Source organism: Myiozetetes cayanensis, unplaced genomic scaffold (genome assembly GCF_022539395.1).
Source record: "Myiozetetes cayanensis isolate MyiCay16 unplaced genomic scaffold, myiCay2020 scf1, whole genome shotgun sequence".
Taxonomy (NCBI): domain Eukaryota; kingdom Metazoa; phylum Chordata; class Aves; order Passeriformes; family Tyrannidae; genus Myiozetetes; species Myiozetetes cayanensis.
The window spans coordinates 41,289,475-41,311,120 of NW_026086604.1; the positions used below are offsets into that span (position 1 = coordinate 41,289,475).

General features: G+C 42.6%; 1 protein-coding gene across 1 annotated transcript in view; it reads right to left on the reverse strand.

The window, feature by feature from the left end:
* MAPRE2 (microtubule associated protein RP/EB family member 2) overlaps positions 1-20,760 on the reverse strand; it is a 99,899-nt gene extending 79,139 nt beyond the window's left edge. Inside the window, exon 1 of the mRNA XM_050308349.1 lies at positions 20,718-20,760. The gene's annotated coding sequence lies outside the window, so the exon portion shown is untranslated. The remainder of the gene's footprint in view (positions 1-20,717) is intronic.
* Between the last annotated feature and the right edge of the window lie 886 nt (positions 20,761-21,646).

Sequence of the window (21,646 nt, forward strand, 5' to 3'; positions counted from 1 at the left end):
AAAAAGCAGACACGAATTCCTCTGATATGTTCTAGAAATTAGGGGCTATACAGAGCTAAGGCAGAACATACACCAGCTTTCCCCTGTTCAATACGAAAGCAGTAAGAGACTCATGGAGGACAGCTAGCAGCAACTGCTTTGGACCAGGTCAACCCACCACCAGTCTTCAGTACATTTATCATTTCCTGTACCCAGTTTTAGGCTTCATTTTGTAGCTGAATCTTTATAGACTAATCAGCAACACAGAATTAAAAAGAAGGTACAAAGAAAAAGCATTATGGATTCAAAAATCAAAACCCCAACACCTGTCTCTGTATTCTGACCTGAGACATTTTCTGAAGTTCTTTTAAAACAGCAAAGCCTGAAGTTTAACATGGGGAGTCCTGATGGCATAATAATATGTTGAATTACCCAAGTTGACATTCTTTGAAAACAAGCCTGCTGAACAAGCACAGTAGGACATGCCCAAAGATAACTTCCATAGAAGTGTTATACAGGTAATTGCAGCGTCTGCAGAACTCTCAGAATTGCTTCAGGGATATAAAATATACAAGCTTCCAGACCAGGAAAGCATTTAGAAGAGCAAGTTGTTTTAAAAGACAGATGTTTTAACTCAAAAAGTAACTTACATTTAAATGGCACTCTTCACTGTAACTCTTACACTTCCAGATATGCCTGAGAAAAATGCAGGTAGCTCAGCTAGGGTGCCTGAGATTAGATGGGCTGAATCCCTCTCTGTTGTGGAATTAGTTTTTCAGATCCCTTGTTACAGTGACTGCAGAAAATTAAGCACATCAGAGAACATTCAGCAAGAATCATTTAGATGGCTACGTAAAGGAGGATAAATGCTCTGCCTCTTTTAACCTAGTGCTCTACTATGAGTACTATGCCTGCAAATTATCTAAGCTCACAGACTGGTGGTCTTCTAAGTTACAGAATTCAGTAGCTTTCTTTTAAAAGTAAAAAATAATCTCTAAAACAGAGCAACATCCACTGCCTATGCCTATTTCAGACCAGAAAAGAGGCAAGGACAGCAAGTATGCAAATTCTTGCCTCTGCGGGGGAATGACCTTGCTGGTTGCCAGCTAGCTGGAGACAAACTTCAGAGGAAAAAAAAAACCCACCTGGGGATTTTGGGTGGACTACAAGTTGAAATAGGCTCAGCAGTATGCCCTTGCAGAAAAGGAGGACAGCCTAGGTTTGCCGATCCAGGGCACTAATTACTCTCCTGTACTCAGGGCTTGTGAAAGTGAAGTACCTGTGTACTGGGGAGCCACAAACCAGTGACAGACACACTGGAGCCCAGTCTACTATACCAAGATAGTTAAGGAGATGGAGCATATGATGCAGGAGAGGCTGACAGAGTTGGGTTTGTTGAGCGTGAAAAAGATAAGGCTTAGGGTGCGTGGGGATGTATGACTGCAGCCCACAGCTACTTAAGGGGGAGGGTGTAGAGATGGAGCCAGGATCTTCTCAGAGGCACACATAGACATGGCAAGAGACAACAGGCAAGTTTTGACAGGGGAAATCCTGATTACATGCTAGGAAAAGTGTTTTCATTATGAAGGTGGTTGAACATTGGGTCCAATGAGGCTGGAAAATCTGAATGTTTGAGATATTCAAAACTGAACAAGTTCCTGAGCAACTTGATCTGTTTGGGATGGCTTTGAACAGGAGGGAACAAGATTATCTCTTTCAACCAGTATCATCCAGTGATTCCATGTAGAAGTGTCATCACTGCAGGCTGCTTGTTGCCTGCTTGCCTTACCCAGGAAGGAGAGCCCTACTTAGGTTATAGACTGCCATCTCAGCCCTTTTAACAGTTCTGGCACATCTTTCTCTGCTTAAATTCCTGAACGGGAAAAGGGGACTAACTGAAAGATGTAAAGATCTGTGGCAATAGTAAAAACAGCTCAAGTCTTGTAACTTGATTTTCATTTCAACCCATAGGAATCTAAATATATAATATATTTATAATAAATAATATCTAATATATAGATCTAGACCCCAAAGTTTTGCTTTTGAAAGCACTGGTGAAGCAGATGAGTTCTTGGACATCTGTCTTGTGAGAGCCAAACGGATTACTTGCAGTCAATTATGTATGTACAAACCTATGCAGGCTGTAAGGCTACAGTTTGTGGAAATGACCTGTGAACCTCTGATTAGATAGGGTGCTCACATGACAGCTGAAGGGACATTGAAGGGTGTAGCAACACCTCATTTGTCCTGCACAGATCACCACATGTGCTCTGAGTCATAAACCAAAAGCCAAAGAAGTTTGAGTGGTTTCCTCTCTCATTTTCATCTAATCAATCCCAACCATCCAGTTTTTCCACCTATTTCCAAGGTGGAATGTAAGAGTCACTTTTCCACAGATCCACAATGTGACAATCATCGCTGGGGTCCAATCTCTGCTGTTAATCTTCTTCACTGCTTAATCAGTGGAGAGAGGTGATCAAGGTGGTGACAGTGACATAATCACAGCCCACTGACTATTAAACTCTGGAGGAGCACTTTTTAAGGCTTCTCCGAGCTGCTGAGTGGCAGATCCCCCTCAGTATCCCATGTTCTGAGTCAGTCCTTCAACCTCTGCATCTGCAAATTGGAGGAACAGCCCACCAACACTTCACCCTCTTCCACACATTTTGGCTGAAAGCAGCCAGCAATTCCTGTGTTTGGCACAGGTAACAGGATCTGGGTTATACTGGTAGGATTGGATCCCTTGGGGGAGCAGGCAGAGAAATACTACTTGATATTTATTCACGTTTCAAAATAGTGAAGACTCATTTGCTTACCCTACCCAGGTGGCAGTACCTCTGACCACTAAAAAAAGCAGAACTTCAGTGACAAATATTCTCAGTAAGGATCAGAAACCTGCAGTTGTAAAAGGTCTGTCAGAAACTGTGGGCAAGCTTGCCTCCTGCCTGCAAAATGGGAAAGTTAAAATGCACTGAAGCTTGAGGGCACTTGCACTGTTGTAATGACTCCATACAAGTAATTAGAGCCAAAACTGCAAAACCTGTATGTTTGACAAAGGAAGCAAAGAGACAACTGAGCTTTTTTTTTTTTTTTGGATCTTGAGCATATATGGAGCTGAAAACTAGAAATGGCTCTCTACTTTATATAAAGGCAAACTAAAAGAAGTCACCAAGGGGTTCTTCAGAGCAGAACTGTATTTGAAAGCTGCATAAATACCTTTTACTCCTTCAGTTACAATAACACTGCCACTTGATCCCAGCTTATGAACTTCAAGTTGAAGGAAAAATATTCCAGTCTCTGAGATAAGAGTGACAGCTTGTTATCTCATTTAGGTACTCCATGATACTACACAATAAAACAAGTCATACAGGAGGGCTTAAAAGGTGGGCTACCAAACTTCAATCCCTTCAACCCCAGCTTTATTGTGAAAGAATAGTCTGCATTTGAATCCTACCAAATCTGAAGTTTTTGGGCTGCATTTTTGAGCTGCAGTATTTCCTCCAAGAAGCTGCAGTGCAAAGCTCACCTGAGTTATTCTTTACATTGTTCTGCAGACAAAGCCACACAAAGAACACAAGAGCCACTAACTTGAATGCATGTGCATCGCTTACTGATTTCAAAAAAATAAATAAATAAATTGGGAAGTTTCCAAGTGATTCTACAGTATCAGATTGAATTTAAACTTCCACAACATTCAGCTCTGGAAGGTTTTTCCTTTAGCACACTGCCTGCAAGCTCTGATTTGGAGGAGCACTAAACTAATTTCAGTAGTATATGCAATTTAAGAGTAGATACTTCTCTCACTGCCTTTCCTGGACACTTATGTTTTTCTGTTTGCTTTCCAAAACAATCAAGAAAAGCCACCACTTCAGTGAAGAAACAGCTACTTTGGACTGATTTGCCGTTTACACGCACACTATCTACCTTACAGAGTCACACAAGAGCCAATTTTTCACATTTAGAAGATAAAGCCTTTTAGCTTAGATTGGCAGGTAAAACTCTGGCAGTTTTGGTGTTTGGGGTTTTGTTTGTTTGTTTGTTTTTGTTTTTTTTAATAAACCCTTCAGTAGAGCAGAACTTGTGCAGCATAATAAGTCTTACTGTTTCTTCTCAGGCACGTGCAATCTGCCCTAGAGAACCCTGCCCCTGTTAATGTTGTAGACAGGCTCTCTTCAAGTCTTCAGACTTCTTAAAACTTCTGTTCTGTGGCACCTTCTGTAGCAGCAGCCTACTCGCAGCTGTTTCTTTGAAATGACCAGAGGGCTCCCGAGATAGGAACTACCAGATATTTTCAGGCACGACTACTTAAATAAACAGTTCTAGACATAAAATACATGTACAAAAGGTGAACATGTATTTTGAGGCTCTAAATAAAACTTCTGAAAACACAATCCTTATTTCCCAGGCATGCACTCATTTAACAAAGCCCTTCTCTTTTCAGAAAGATTAGTCAGCTAGTGGAAGTTACCATAACATGATATTACTGAACTGAACATGCCCAAGGTGAATCAAGGTAGTAACTTGTGGAACAAATGAGCAGCCACATAGCATACACAGCTGAAGCATCCAGCATCAGCCAAAAAGCAGGTCTGTCTCTCCCAAGCCAGTGAGCAGTTTATGAATGCTCATGGTATCAGTCCAATTTTTCTCCCTTTTTGGTAGCTAGCTCGCTTGTTAACTCACGTAGCAAAAATCCAAGATTCAACCTACGCTTTCCCATAAGACTGATTTCCCTGTAAGGCCTATCTCAGAGTCTGCTGCACTCTGCTGCAACTCTCTTACGCCCTTCCATTCCTGGTCAAAACATGCCACACCTTCTACATGAGTCAACAGAGCAGGGCAGCATCTCCTGCAGCAAGCGGGGAGGCAGCTGAGAGGAGAGCCTGGCTGTGAAAGCAGTAGTCCTTCCCTTCAGCACTGGGCAGGATGCTCAGAGAAATGCAGACCTGGTTAAAAAATATTATCAGGAGAGTGCAGCAAGCTGCACTTGAGCTTGAATTCACGGGATCAGGCAAGGTCACTTCTGGTGAAATACTCACAGGGATAAATTGCAAATCACTCAGATATTTAGTTAGCATACGCAAGACAGCTGGAAATCTTTGCAACACTCTCAAATGACACTGTTTGGCACCTTATCAAACTAAATGCCTTTTGCCTGTCGAGAGCACAGGCACATCATTTTACTTCAGTGTTACTCTGTTTTCCCTCAGTGAGATGTGCTGGGTTTGAGAAACTGCTGTATGTTAGACAAGACATCAGGGCTGAGCTCTCCTACTCCTTTTTTATGACAAATTGATGTTGAAGTTTAACTTCCAAAATAGGAAAATTATCAGGAGAATATATTTTGACATACAAGATATGTAAAGAAAAATACCACAGAAACTGTCCCAACTTTAACCAGGTGACATGATGCTATTTTGGGAAGTACACTATTTTTAATCCCAGGAATACTTTCCTTAGTCAATAAAGATACTTACAGCCTTTCTTGTTTGAAGTCCTGTACTATTCCATGCAGGAAAACAAGGTGTGCAAGCCAATATAACAGTTCTCTGACACTAAGAACTCAATAAATCCAGGAACACAAGTTACTGCTTCTTTTACAGTCATTTTGTTAGTCTGGAATAAAGCCACACATTTTGTCAGCCCACATGCCAGAAGAGGTGGGCCTGTCTCTGCTTGATACCAACGGAAAGGGATCCAGTAGTATGGCAAGAGAACCCAAGTCAAAGAGTTTTTATGTTTACACACACACACAGAGCTATTTGTTTGACTGCACTCCATGGGGTAAGCTGGGAGTGAATCCCCTCTGTGGTGAATGGGAGATGCCTGAGCAAAGTACTGGGCTGGTGCCAGGGACCAAAAGGCAAACCCAGCAACAAGCAAAAATAAACTATCCTGGGAGCAGTGCAGAATTTCTTCAATTTCAGAAGCAAAAAAATTAGAGAACTAGAAAAAATAGGAGGGAAGGACTCTACTGCACAGAATACATTGGGCATGGAAGGTGTATATATATTACTAAAGAGCTTTAATCTCACCTATCAGATTTCTCTTCTGTTGGTTCTTTTAACATGTATTTTTACGCTCTAATAAAATCAGTTTTGTGGGCTGGAAGCCTCTAATACCTCACTCATGCTCATATAAGAGTGGGTTGTTATGCTCATAAAAGAGTGGGCTGTTTCCCCATAAAGCTCAGGCCCTACTGCAGCACTCCACAAGCACACAGGACAATATCCAGCTCCCATCAGAGAGTGGGCTCTCCAGTGCCTTCCAGGACCAGCCCATATACTTTATGCTATGGGAAAAGCAGAACTGCCTTTAGGTTTTGCCTTAGATGTCACTCTGAGCAAACCTTTAACTGCAATTTCAAGTTTTATAAGCAAGTTATCAAATGTAAACAGGTCCTCATGAAAAAACTATATATAAACACCACACTGTGCAGGAGGACACATACAAGAAATAATTCAGAGGCCCTATACCCTGTACCACCAATCTTAGTGGATTTAAATGGATACAGTTAGGCTACGGCATAACATACACATTTTAATTATGATTTCTTAAGTATCACTGAAACTGGGAATAAGATCTTCATGGTCAAAGATCAGAAGGCAGCACTTGGAATTTCTTGCAGTAGCACACAGTAACAAAGCGGCTTCAACCCCTCTGTGCCACATTGTTTTAATGGACAGAACAGTACCAGTAGCTATGCGTCCCTTTCAAAGGGAGACAAGAGATATCACTGCCATTGGTCAGACAAACGTTTCTTGTTTGTCTCTTTCATAGCTACATAATGAGTTCCCTGTCATTTGACAAGCCCATCACAGGATTTCTCTATCTGGTTTTCCACCATGATCACATGTTGCCTGTAGTCCCTGCATCCCAGTGAAAGATTATTGCTGCAGCAGAGATGATACATCATCCTGAAGGCATACACAGGATTCTGATCATATCCTCATGTGGCCATCAAGCATCTTAGAAACACAGCTCAAAAACACTGTTTCAGGCCAAACGGCATCTAAGTGGCAGTTCTATTTCTTTCTCAGCTTCTTATTTACATCTCAGTTATCTAAGAAGTGCTTTCATTGCATACCACATCCTCTGCAACTCCCCTTACAGCTTGCACAAAGGAGCTGATTTTCAGGCTTCTTCCTTGTGATGGAAATTGTTGCCTATATGCATGACTGTCAGGTGGACAAAAACTGAAAAACTGCAAGTCTACAAGACTCACTGTTTAAACTCAGCAACTTGGTTTGACTGGAACTAAACTAGGCAAAAAAAAAAGCCAGCTGACTGTCCTCTGGCCACACTGTCCTAGGAAAAAAATATATTATTTAAGGAAATCTGGAATAAGGAAATAAGGAATTAAAGAAACTGCAGTGATTTTAGGATCTGAAAGACACTTCTGATTTCAGGATTTCACAACCTAGATAAATGGCAGCTACACCGAGTAATCCTTAGTGGTGTGCTGGTTCATAAAGCGGTAAGGCACCCAGCTAAGCAAGGTCAGTTTGTGTCTTCTCAGTAGCACAGGCAGAATGGGCTTCAGCTGACCCAGGAATGTAGAGAAAAAATGCATTTTTGTCCTCATCCAGGAGTCATAAAACTCACTTTCTTGGTGGTAGTAGAAGAGGTGACAGGAAAAAAAGGAGAGACACTGGAGACTGTGCAGGCTCAGCAAGGTTTAAAGGCTGGGCCAAGACTCAGAAGCTGCTGTTGTGATGAGGTCCCTCCCCTTCCACTCTTCCCACCCCATCCTCCTGGGAACCTACACCACCCTTTGGATCCTCTCAAGCCACCCACACCAGACTCTTCTCCACAACCACCCCTGCACCCATCCCAACCAAACCTGCAAGGCGCTCCAAATTCCTCCTCCAGCTCAGCTCTGAAAACACTGGTGTTGCCATGCATGAATCAAGGAGGGAGAATCCAGAGCCAGACTTAATTTTCCCGTCCACCCAAACATGCTGAATTTTTGCGCGTGAATCTTCTGATAGCAGAAGTATTGAAATGGGAAGGGACTAACAGAATACCATCTCAGGGTAATCCCACTGTCAGTGTCAGTCTTCATACACCGCCCCAAAGAAGGAAGTCACTAAGAGATTGCCATTGGCCAACTAGCTCTTCATTACTCAGCTTGCCACCAAGAAGTCATCTTTATGGACTTTCTACATTTACTACATACATGGCTCCCAAAAAAATCAAATCAGAAGAGGAAGATGGTATCCAAAGGCTTGTAGTTTGGCCACTCAAAAGTAGCCTTTTGAAGATTTATCTAAATTTGTCTAATATAGTAAGTAATCAGCCATAGGACAGTCGGTGTCCCTTGGCTCATTCTTTTTTAATAGCAGGTGAGTGTCAGAATTATGCTAGATAAGCATTCAATAAATATGGCTTTCAAGTCACTTTAATCCCTGCTTAGAGGAGTGACCAAATTTACAAACATACGTTAAGCTATGCAATGATACAGTAAGTAACTCTACATTACATCCTTGAAAAAGCTTCAAATTTCTTCCTGATTCAGAAAACCATCAAAAAATATCCAAGAGCAGAGACATATAAAACTCTCTGCCAGTATTGACACTGTTTTCCTTTTCCTTCATCTCTCCAATTTGCTGTACTAATGTAACAAAAGACAACAGCATACTTTTTTTAACAGTGTGGTACTTAAAATAAATGCAATGCACTTAAAAATACCTATGACCAATCTAACTGCAGCATGTCAACCTCCCGGAAGAATGGCAGTGGATAAACCCAAGGGCCCTCCCTTGTGGGAGGTCACTAAGCTGTCAAACAAGACTCTTCTCACCACAATCCAACACAGCCACAATTTGTTATGTATCAGTAAAAACACATGGTAAAAAGCAGAAATGACCACAATGCTCAAGTTAAGCATCCTACAAGTTTAATAATGACAGCAAAAGCTCCAAAGAAAAACCACAGCATTATCAAGGTGGAAAATGCATCTATTCACTTGTAAGACCCATTTATTTTCTAACGTCTACCAATCACATGAACTCAAAATGGTCTGACAGCCTCTCCAACTTAACATCATAGCATTCTGCCCAAGAGGCCATCAGTCAGCTTTTTGAGAACTACATTAATTCATACTTTACTTACAGCTTGAAAAAGAGAATCCGTCAACACTACCAGTTTTGTGGAAACCACTACTTTGGTTATTTTTGTAGCCTATGGTAGTTATTCTGGAATATTCTGAGATCAACTAGTAGACTAGTGACCCTCAAATACTTCCCATGTTTTGGATACAAAGAGTAACAAAAAATATTACCGACTTTTACTTCTTCTATATTGAAGGTTCATAAGGGAAAACTTATCACTCTTCACTAGTTATGTACAGATAAAGTACTGGAGGAAAGAGTTAAGTTTTAAGACACTTGTCTCTGTTTGCTTATTAAGTTTTCAAAGAAATCTGCACTTTCTTCTATTTTCTTAGAGGCCTGAAACGAGTTCTTAAAAAGTTTAAGGTTTATCCCACTCTCTCCGATTCCTCACAGTTCTGCTTCACCATCACACCAGTAATAAACCCCGAGTTAGGTAACTGGAGTAACAAGATAGGTATTTTTTATGCTGACCAGAGTTCTCGCCACATCCATGCTTATACAACCTGCATTGCTGTGATCACTTTTTGATACAATGCCTTTGACTTCAGTTGATGGTTATGGAAGATCTCACCCAGTCATCTTGTAAACTGATATAGCCTGTCCTCAGAATTAGTGTACCAATATAAACACCTATGTTAAATAGCAAACAAACTTTTATACCACCTGATCTGAGGGATACCCACAGTAACTCACAAAACATCTGCTGAGCAGAACAACTCATAAGTAATCCTGTGCATGTATATATAAGGAAACTGTGGTGCAGTACAAACCAGAAATTATAGCAGGATTCTTGGGTGTATCAAAAAGTCATGACTAAGTCACAGTAATTGTGCAATAAAGCATAGCATATCTTTTATTTGTATGCTTGAGAAACTAATATTGGCATGACTGACAAACATCAACACAACTACAACAGCCACATTAACCTCAGTGTTGTGGGCAAGTGGTGCAAATTAGCCCTCAAAGTCATCAGTCTTGACAGCATAACCACCCTATGACAAAAAAAACCTCTCCAAACTCTACTAAGTTTGGGGATTTTTCTTTTAAGGTTTGTTTTTTTTTTTTCTCCATTTGAGTGAGTGATACAGGAATACAAAGCTGTAGAGAACAAAACTCTAATTGCTCATAGCAGAGAAAACACAGACCTTTGAAATAAAGACACACAAAAGAAGACTCTGTGACTTACCTTGCCTTGCTGTTTCAAAGATTGATTTAGAGGAGTAGGCCCACTACGGGAGCCTTTATGAAGAACTGACATAGTAGAAGTTTTGTTTCTTTTAGGATAAGTAAAACTGCCCGCTGTCATAGGCTGGTAGAAAAGATCTTCTCCTGGGCAACTTCCCTTTATAAACCTCACCATGGGTGTGGCTAAATAACTAGCTCCACCCTTCATCCTCTTTAGAAACCCAGTTAAAAAAACCCTCAAAATTTCTCAGAAGCAAGATAATTTTGTCAAGATGTCATGTACTATGTTTTTTGGTGGGTTTTGCTTTGTTTGTTTTTTTCTTAAGTAGATGACTGGTTGATGGTTTCACAAACCCGTGGGAGAAATGTAGGTAGATAAAATTAAAGTTTTCTCCAATGTTTGCATTTCCTCCAACATGGTCTGCAACCAGTTGGTGGGTGAACTTGTTTGCTTTTTAAAAGCACTGTTGTAACAACCTGAGGGAAGTCAATCAGCTGTTAGTGTTTATTGGTATTAAAGATGCATTATATTGAAAAGCAACACATCTTGAACTTGCAGGACTATCCACTTGTATTACTTCATGACAAGCTTCCATCACCAGTGAAGGCTCTTGTTTTCATCACTTACCTAACGAGATGATGCAAGATCAAAGCCCTTTGCTTGACTCATTAAATCACACACATGCCCTCACTGTGGAAAGAACACCACCAATAAAAGCTAGAATATGTTCTTCTGTCCTCTAAATACTCTGTGTCTTAAAAAAACCTCAACTTTCTCTTCTCTCAAGGCCTAATTCAAGAGGATGGTGAGATAGATTAGGATATTGCCGCTAATGCAATACTGCCTGCAGAGTTATATATTACCTTGGGGTGCAATACAAACACATTAAAAGTGACTCCACTCTTGTTTATGTAGTTTTTGTACTATCCCAACTGATAACTTTTGTATTTAAGGGTACAAGTATGAGAAACACAAGGCTTAAGTTTGGGGTTTTTTCCCCATTGAATAGTTGAGGTTATCCTGGCACTCCTGCAGGAGCCTGGGTGTGAAATCAGAGTTCTTGAGGTGTTTGGCAGGAGCTCAACTATGCTTCTATCATCTGAGTTTGCTTTCAAGGGAGCGATTAGGAAATTATGTTCTTGTTAACAAGATCTGTGCAAGTAATGAATATTATGCCCAACATTTCCTGTACTTAAGCTAAAGTCATTGTTCCATCTTGATATGAAGAGCCAAGGTATTTTCTTGAGAATTTTAGTGACTTGGGCCAAATCTTCACTTTAAAATGTATTACAAGAAGAAGGTTCATCCCTTTGCATGGTACCAGGCCATTTTTGTCTGAAAATGCTAACTGGTCCTTAAAATATGCATATCCATCCATGTGGAAATTTTACTATAATATTAGACATTCACGGAATGTCAGATGGGGGAAAAAGCTGTGTTCATTGCAAGAAATATTGCATAATAGACTACAGCACTCGCATTTCATTGCTTTTGCACCTCTGCAGGCAAGATAAAGCATCTTTGACTTTAAAATCCATATTTAAAGGACAGATACCCCTGTCCCTTGCTGTGTCTGAAGGCCTGTAATCTCATGCTCTGCTGTACATGGATACAAAAATTCTGCAGCGTTCTCCAAAGGTAATAAAACCATTTCACCTTTTAGAGAGAATCTGATGATTCTGGGGAAAGGATAACATCTTGGTGAGTTCACAAATTAAACATGGTATGTAAGAGAAAAGAAAGCAGTTCTATTTAAATGCAGAGGTGGGAGAAATTGAGACAAGCTCATTTTTTTTCCTACCCCTGTGAGGTCCTCTAGCAGAGGTGCTCACTGTGGGCTGGCTTCCTCTCTATCTACTTCAGCAATGACTGACGAAACAGGTCAGATCTGACATTCTTGGTTGAGTTCTCACTTCTTTTGAATTCCCCATTCCAAACAGAATGGGGAAATCCACAGGTGTGGGTGAAAGAAGGAGGAATATCAAAGAAGATGAGCAAAACCAGAAATCAGGATACAAGTAGTGTTGTGCTCAGTGCAGTTTCGTGCTGTACAGATTCACCTCCTGGGCCAGGGATTGGAAGCACACTCTGTTCAGAAATACAGGACTGAGAAGATACCAGAGATGGTGCTCTAACTTTTAAAGGACCTGCTGTTTTATCTGGTGTTATATATATATATATATATATCTCAATGCTGAAACATGAAACGGTGAAATGGAGTATAGTCTCATCTGTAGCACCTAGCAAATAAAATCAATAGATAAAATACTCAGTGCCTGGGATTCAGTCCTAATAAATGCCATGGATGGAAAAACAGAAGTCCTGTTTTCTGAATATCACCAACAGCTCTTACAAAGATGATGGCACACCTGCACTGCTTGCCAGAGCTACTTTATTGCTATCCAAATGGCAAACACAGCATTATGCAGCTGTAACTGTAGGTGTAATCACATTTTTTGCCATTAAAACTGGAGGAAATTGCTAAAACTTAGTTGGCCAGATCATGTTCTAACACCCAAAAGCAGGAGAGGTGGCTACACACCTGCAAGCAAGGGACCAGTAGGTTAGTCCTTACTGAGGAGGCACTTGAGCAGTACCTCTCCCTGATGATGTCATCTTGCTGTTGCCAGCTGCTTCCATGCAAAGGCAAGCCCTAAAACCACATTTGCTTTCTTGGGCAAGGACAGTTGCAAGAGCTCCTCTAAATCTGCCTGTACTTAGCAAGGCATCAATGTTTAAAGCACAGAATTAATCTACCTGCTGACACTTCAGGTTCAGGGGAAAACTTACACTGAGTTTTAGTTCTGTTTTGTTCCGTAGTCCTCTCCCTCTTCACAGCTACCTGAATAAAAAGTTCTTGGTTTGATAAAGTGGTGCATTCAACTCCTGAATGCAGAGACTGCTTCTCGATCCTCTTGGCACAGCATTTTTTGGCTCCTTGGCATGGCCAGGCTAAGGCTAACCTGCAGTACCCCTTTCCTGGTGCCTTGCCTTTCCTACTGAACCCAGGGCCAGGGTGGAAAACAAGGGTTAGATGTCAAACAGCAATGAAGACTCTGCCTGGTGAAAGGTGTGTGAGGTTCAAAGTGCACAACAGCCCCAGTAGGGAGTCTCTGTAGCACAATGGTTCAGCTCTTAATGAACAGCTGGTGGTTTGAGCCCTCCCAAGGACTGGTCCCCTGTCCCTGCCTAGGTCAGGGGGCTTGGAAGTAGGTGACCTTTAAAGGTCCTTTCCAACCCAAACCTTTCTATGATCTCTCCTGTGATCCTACAAAAGGAGGGGGATATTTTTGGGCAAAGGCTAGAGGAAGGAAAACAGCAAAGTGACAGAATTACTGCCAGTTTTGTGAAGTCAGGATGCAGCTAAGGGGAAGCAACACAGATAAGGAATGTGAAAAATCTCGTAAGATCTTTCAAAAGATGGGAAAGAAAGGGGCACTGCACAGGAGCAGCCTAAGGGCAGCTGAATGGATGTGAAGTTCTTTCTGGGCACAAAACCAGCAACCGTAAAGTGGCTGGAAGCCCAGATTTTTTGTTTTCTTAACAGTGTTTTTTGTTATCATCTGGAATTGTGTTCCAAGAGACAACCTACCTAGAGCTGCTGTTCAAAACTTCAGCAAATGCAGTTTTCCTCTGATATTCCCCAGACTGGATTCAGCTGCACCTTGCAATCCCCACTTCCCCTACAGAAAGGTATATTCCTAGAAAATTTCCTGGAGCTTGCTAGTGAGGCATAAAGATACTCAACCAATTGTCAATTTCTAGTCTCTTGTATCTCTAAATATCCTGCTTTTTTGGAAAATATTTCTCATTATTATGACTGACACCAAATCCATGAGGGAGCTAAAGAGTTAAATGGAGTTGAAAGGAGTAGCACTGACTATAGAAAGTTACTGCAATTAATTATGTCTGAGAACTTGTGCAAGAAAAAGGTGCAAAAGTTAGCAGAAAAAAACTAAATAACAGCGTTAAGGGTTAGTCTGCTTGTGTTGCACACTTTATTTATGTCAAGGTTTTTAAATACCTGATTGTTTGGTAATTAAATTATTTAGCTTTATAGCAGACCTGCAGACTAACCTGTTGAAGAGGAACAGAACTCCATGAGTGGGGTGTCCTACCCACTAATCATTTCAGGGAAACCCCAAAGCACACAATACTGTATGGAGCATGGCATCAAATGCCAAGGAAAGTATTTGCACTGTTGGTGCAGTCTGGTAGCTGGAGTGTAAGCAGTGATAAGACAGGAGCTCTCTGCTGCCTTTCTGATTAACTTAATTACAAACAGAAGTTCCCTGTTCTCCTTTTGTGTGTACAGGTCTATTAATACTAATGGTGTGCTCATGCTATCTGCCAATGAGCTATTTTCAATTTTACAATACTCACAGGTGTTTGGAAAGTGTGTATTTGCTCATGAAATGCACAAGACCTAACACTGCCAAACAGTGTTTGCATTTGCAGGTATTCCTGCAAGACAATGTCTTCTGAACGAATATCAGACATGAAGAACTCTGATGAAAATCAAGAGAGGTATTCATCTATCTCTTCCGTTTTGCCTCCTAATTTGGATCTGTCTAGCAAATATTCTTGAATTCAGAACTGTAAGCTTGTCAAAGGTTGCCGCATTCACAGCAGAGATGAGTCATCAGATCCAAGGTTAGTTTCGAGTGCCACATTGCAAGGAAGTTTCAATAATAAGTGTTGCTACTAAGCCTGAATATGGTAAAGCCAAACAAAACACGTTGTTTTCCTTTGATAAAACCTGACATGCTTTGCTTGCAGCATGATTCAAACTCTCTGAAGAGATTGTCACTGCTCTATATTCAACCCACTATTAATCAAGGCATAAAGTGGTTACCAGATCAAAGACTATTTTAGTAAAATTCCTCTGGAAGGAGTAGCCTGAGAAGATATTCAGCCATTTCACATTGCATGTTGCACAAACTAACCATGCGGTGAGATGAGAGATGGATTTTCCCTGCTGACTTTCACAACTCTATAAAGATTTACTAGATTAAAACAACTTGAGTGTCTGTAGCTTATAGCATATAAAACCTGTACGTTATATCCTTCTTACTTGTCAAATCTAAGCAGGATTTGTATTTTCTGGCAACTTGTAAATTTTTATGTGGTTTGGCATTGGTAGTTGGACCAACCTGGAAGTTTTCCAGTTATGTGTATGGTAGATTATCCAGTGTTAGGACCCTACTAGTTTTATCATTTAAGGAAAAGAGTAAACTTGAGTAAATGGCATACTCAATATCTGAAATTGTCCTGCTGAAAAAATACTATTGGCTTCTTCCTAGAAGGTGAAAAAGTAACATGGTGAGCCATTATCAGAAGAGACTAGGTTAAAGATCAACCTCCTGTAAAGGACTAGAGCCATTCCTAAACTTTAAATAGGAAAAATTTGAAATCTGAGGTCTTTTAAGGCTCAGTGGAATGAAGCTGTTGACTGTAAAACTCTTCAGCACAAGGCACAACAGTTTCTGAGACTGAGAAGGCATTCAACCAGGATCACTGAGGCTCTCCCCACAAACCCTGTCATGTTTTCATCTCCTCTACCACACCTCCTCCTCCTCTTCTTCACTACCATCAGGCATCTTTCCCAGACCACTGTGAAGAACTGTCCCCTCTTTAGGGCAGCATCTGCTGATCATAGTTGAGCATACGTGCCCCTCTTGAAGCCCTTCTCTTGCTAGCAGGGTTGCTTTCCATCAGTCCTTTTAAAACACTTTTTGGACATGGCCGTAGCATAAATAGCCCAGGGCAGCCCTGCTGCTGGCTGCTGACACTGGGCACTGCTCCCAGAACAGGTCTGTGCCTTAATCCTGCCTGTCCTGCGACTGCGTGCTGGGGCTACACTTCAGCTCATCGAGGACAAATGCAATGTGAAACTGTTCTGAGATCTAATTAATAATATGATAAAGGCTTTCCCTAACAGCTTTCCTACAGCATTCTTGTTTTTGGGATCCTTTCCCTGCAGTTTGTATCTTGCATTCTCCTCTCCCCTCTCCTGAACCTTGCTGCCAGCACCCTTTCCCCTCACCTGACTTTCCCAAAGGCAGAAGGTGAGTCACTGCTTCTCCCTTACAGTCCATGAAGTGTCTTTCCAAACCCCTTGAAAATACCACCTTGCCTTGAGGCTCTTTACCCACCTACCTTACCTGCAAGCAGATTAAACCTCCCAGTTTCTCTGGTGCCATTAGAGCACCCACAGCTCTGCCAGAGTTCAGTCCTCAAGTTCACTGCTCCTGGAGGCAGGCACTGTGGAGGCTGGGAGTCAGCAGGGAGGACCCACGGCCATCCTGTGGCAAAACCCATACATGTAGTACCCCAAATCCCCTCGCTTTTCCATCAATGACAAACTGAGACCCACTGAAGCCGTAAGGATTTCACATTTGCAGCTGTAGCTATCCTCAGAGGAGCTAAGCCAAAACACTGACTTTTATATACATACACACGTACCTATATTAAAATAAATAAATGATATACATACGGTGTGCTGAAAGGCTCAGGATCTCAAACCTCACCCACCACCACCAGCACCACATGTGCCATCATGCCACAGTTGGTCTTTGGGCCCCCAGTGACTCGGAGCAATGCCATCGACATGGTCCCACTGGGACTCTCTGCACCAGCTGCAGTTCTCCCTCCCATGCCTTGTGCCAACCAGCCCAACTCGGGCTGACACAACCACCTGCAGTTTTTAACATGATAGAGTATCAGTCTCCAGAGTTGCCTGAGGGAAAAATGCATTCCACTCACCTAATTGAATTAGTCTGTTGTTTCTCCCTCCTTTGGAATTAAGCTATTTAAAAAAAAAAAATAAAAAAAAAAAAAATAAAAATTGTCTGTATTAAGGTTTCAGTGCCGCAAGGTGTAAGACAAGAAGGGCTAGGATAAAAGCTAATCTTAAGGTAAATTTGGATTACATGTTTCAGCCAAAGTTTTAGTCATTTTAAAGGCCCGCAAATTTGGTTTTTGTTGATTAAATGCCCCTCTCTGGGTGCGACAGAGTTCATTTTCTTCTTAGTAGCTGGTACAGGGCTCTGTTTTTTCCATTTATGAGAATATTGTTGATAACACACTGATGTTTTGGCTGTTCCTAAGCAGTGCTTACCCTAAGCCAAGGACTTTTCAGTGTCTCTTTCTCTGTAAATGAGGAGCTGCACAAGAAGCTGTGAGGGAGAACAGCCAGGACAGCATATTTAATATTATTAGTAGTATGTTATTATATTTTGGTTCAATCCTTAAATTGTTCTTATCTCAACATGAGGTTTACTTTTTGTTTCTGATCTACTGGAGGGGGGTAGGAGCAGGCAGCTGCGTGGTACTTAGTTCCTTTCTGGGGTTAAACCACAACAATAAATTCTTGTGATTATCCATTTGGAAGGGAGGGGTGGTGTGTTGAAGGGGATATAATTTTTTTAAAACTCCTCCAAATATTTCACTGCCATTTGGAGGAATGGTCAAAAACAATACAGAAAAATACCAAATAAGCAAGAAGAGACAATGATAAATAGTTGAGAACACTTGGATTTATATGAGCTGAAAGAAATCCAGTTTGAGAGTTCTATTGTCAGAGAGGGGCCTTAGATTTAGAATACCAGACTAAACTGATACAAACAAAATCATAAGGCTGAAAACTACTCCAGCAATAGTGATGGCACAAGAGGCCCTGTTGCTTCTCAGAGGAAAGGGCGTGCTACAGAAAGACTTAACCTTGAAGAATCACAGAATGGGTCAAGATGAAAGGGACCACAGTGGGTTCAACCTCCCTGCTCAAGCAGTGTCATCCTAAAGCACATGACACAGGATTGCATCTAGATGGTTCTTGAATATCTCCAGTGAGGGAGACTCCACAACCTCTCTGGGCAATCTGTTCCAGTGCTCAGTCACTCATAAAGTAGTTCTTCCTCATGTTCAGGTGGAACCTCATGTGCATCAGTTTCTGCCCATTGTCTCTTGTCCTATTGCTCGGTACCACCGAGAAGAGCCTGGCTCCATCCTCTTGACAACTTTCCCTTCAGATAATTATAGACATTGACACTGTCCATCTCTTCTCAGGCTTAACAGGCTCGACTCTCTCAGCCTTTCCTCATAAAAGAGATGTTCTAGTCCTTTATCATCTTTGTAGCCCTCCACTGGACCTACTCCAGGAGCTCCAGGTACCTGGTATGTGGCCAAATGCCAAAAGATTTAAATAAGCAGAAGACACCCCAAATGACCAAACCTGACCACCAGGTGCTCTGATACAGCCTGATAGGACAATTGGCCAAGTTATTCCATCCTGCCATGGCACACCCCAGAAAGTGAAGTCATAGAAAAATATCCCCATTTTCCTGTCTTTAAAGCATCTCCAAAAGGCATAGGTATCTCATAGACACCAAGCCTGCAAGACATTAACTGCCCCTGACCCTTTCCCTCTCTTAATACTGTGAACCTTTCCTCCTTAGGAAGCTGAATTCTGTAGGCTGAGTTTGAGGCAGACTGAAGGAAACCACACCTGCCCTCAAGAGAAGTCAAATTCATCAACTGCTAATAATTTCTGAAGCCTTTGGTTGTATTTAAATAGACTATATAGCATCTCAGTCTGCTTCCTCTGCTAGGGACAGTATGAAACTTCACTTTTGCAGCAGCAGTACCATAAATCTTGAGTGTTTTTGGCAAGATGGAGAACTTCCTGTAACTCAAACACTTCACCCACAGGATAAGGCAGTAGGTGAGTCCTCTGTCCTCCACTTTGGGGATGATACTCACTGCAAGGGCTTCACTAACAAGAAGCTATTCAATCTCTGCAGTGGTTGCAGACAACCCCTGCGTGAGACAAAGACAGTTTGTGCTCTTTGTATCTTCTCACTCCACGGGTAAAGGCCCATCCCACACATCCAGTTGTGTGAGGAAAGACATAAACAAGGATTAAAGCAGGAGTGCCTGTATCTCAGAGAAAAGACATAGAGTGAGTATGTGTACACCAAGGATTTGGAGAGCATTCAGCCATGACCTGGGCATCCTGACATGACAGTATGTACAGCTGCTCATACAGCTGGTGAATAATAAATACCTCAACATGCCCTTGAGATGGTACTTCTAAATACTTAGCTCTTCACTGAAGCAATCGGAACCCTGATTAGATTTACCCTACAATACCATTCTTGCAGAAGTTTTTACACAGTTCATTTGACTTTTAAAAGAGATTGTCTTTTGAAGAGCAAGTGCAGCTTACCAAAATAACCTTTAAGCTGCAAGGGGCTTTGTTTGAAATACTGTTCTGCTATTCGACTTGTCAAATGTCATCTCAGTCTCAGAGTTTATCTTCTCTTAAAACATAGAAAAATTGCTACAGCATTTCTTGTAAAAAGTTTTCATCTTCTTTACTGCTTTATATTTCTCACTATGTTAAGTTATGAGCTTATATTATTATCCTCAATTAATTTGCTATACAGTTTGGGACCACAGATGAAAAGCAACTATCCCTTGGGGAACAAGTACAAAAAGGACTGTAACTCACCACAGAAAGCACCAGAGGGTTGTTTGTTTGAATTATCAGAAGAAGCTGTTTAAAGTGAAAAACTGACGGTAGGTTTTTTTTTCACACAACCTCACATGTGCCACTACAGCACGGGAAGCTTGTAGCTTCAGACAGTGTTTATATCTGCCCACAGTGCTGCATCCGTCCTCGCAGGAGCTGTCACCCTTCGTCAGTGAATGCAGCGTGCTGAATCATCAGGCTTTTAAGTGTGTTCCCTGGAATGGGGTTTATTTATCACGAAGCTTCCCTACCATGCAGCACACCGAAGGAAAGTTCCTTTCAAGCCTCTGTTACCAGAAGCTGTTTTGGATGCTTGCAGCTCAGCAGGGATGTGCAAACTGGTTATATATCGAAGGATTTAAAATTCATAAACACAACGCACCACAGGGCCAGCCAACAACTCTTCTGTGTCCCAACTATTCACAGCGATAAAACAAACACACAAACACGCTTCTCGGTCCTTCAACCCGCTAGATACTAATTACTTTCTAGTGATGCAACTCAGTGTAATACTTCTGGGATTTTTCTGGCTTCACTGCCACAGGATAGCAGACTCGGTTCGAGTCGGGAGATTGTGCTAGCACTGTCATAGCGCTGAAATTTCACTTCCTTTTCTTTTTTTTTTTTTTCTTTTCCTTTAAGAGAGGGGAAGTAGTAACCTCTTCGCTCCTTTCCCAGAGTAGTTTCGGCCCCACAGGCAATCGCTGAATTCGACAGCGCCAGCCACCACCCACCTCCGACCCGAGCTGCCCACGGGTGAAGGGATCGCCCCCGTCCCGTCCCCCGCGGGGCGATGCCCTCGCCCGCGGCGCACAAAGCCGCCCACGCCCCGCAAAGGCCACCCACGCGTGGCACGGCCCCCCCCGGGCTGCCAGCGTGGCACAACCCCCGCTGCCGGCCTCACCTGCTCCGCTCCCCGCTGACAGCAGCCGCCTCTTTTCCTTTCTCCCGCCCGCCCCGCTGACAGCCCGGCTTTGTCCGCCCGCCCCGCTCCGCTCCGCCCCGCGCGGGAGGCGCCACGGGAGCCGCGCCGGGAACGGCGCTGGAACCGCGGGACGGTGTCGTGCCCTGCACTGGTGGGAGCATCCTGCCCGGGGGGGTTCCACGCTCTGGGGAGCGAGTGCACCAATCCGCGCCTTAGTGCAATTATTATTATTATTGTTGTTGTTGTTATTACTACCAGTATTATTTTGTTGTTGTTTCTATTTATTTACAGTTTCTAGATTTTAATTTCCTCTTTTTCTTTTTTTTTTTTCCGTTTTCTTTTTCTCTTTTTTTCCTTCTCCTCTGCCTCTTATCCCCCTCTCCTCTCCTTTCCTCCTTTCCTTCCTTCGGTGCGAGGTTAAGCTCCGGCTCCCGGCGGTTCCCAGGTGAGCGCAGCCGGCCCCGGCCCAGGCGATGCCCCCCGCGGCCGTGCAGCCCCCGCGGCTTCCCCCGAGGGCTGTCGGGCGGCTCTGCGGCTGAGAAGCAGCTCCTGCATCGCTCCCCTCGGCCGGCTTCCCCGCTGAATTCCCACGGCTCCGCTCAGCAGCCCGGCTGGATCCGCCTGAGGGGCAGAGCGCAAGAGCCGGCTCTACAGGAGATACGTATTTCCACAGGCTCTCAGAAATCACCCCCTGCAGCAAAACGGTCCCACCTGCTCTCGAAAACTGAGCTAGCCAGGGAAGCTGTCAGGCCCTATCCTTAGTTCTTTGCTCCACAGATGGATTGTTAGTCAAGTCCTGCCCACGTGGAGTCTAGTGGTTTATGCTGCTAAGCTCTGTGTCATGTAACCACAAGTGCTGAGGGCAGGTGATCTCTGTGTAGGATGGTTTTTCCTATTTTTGTAACGGC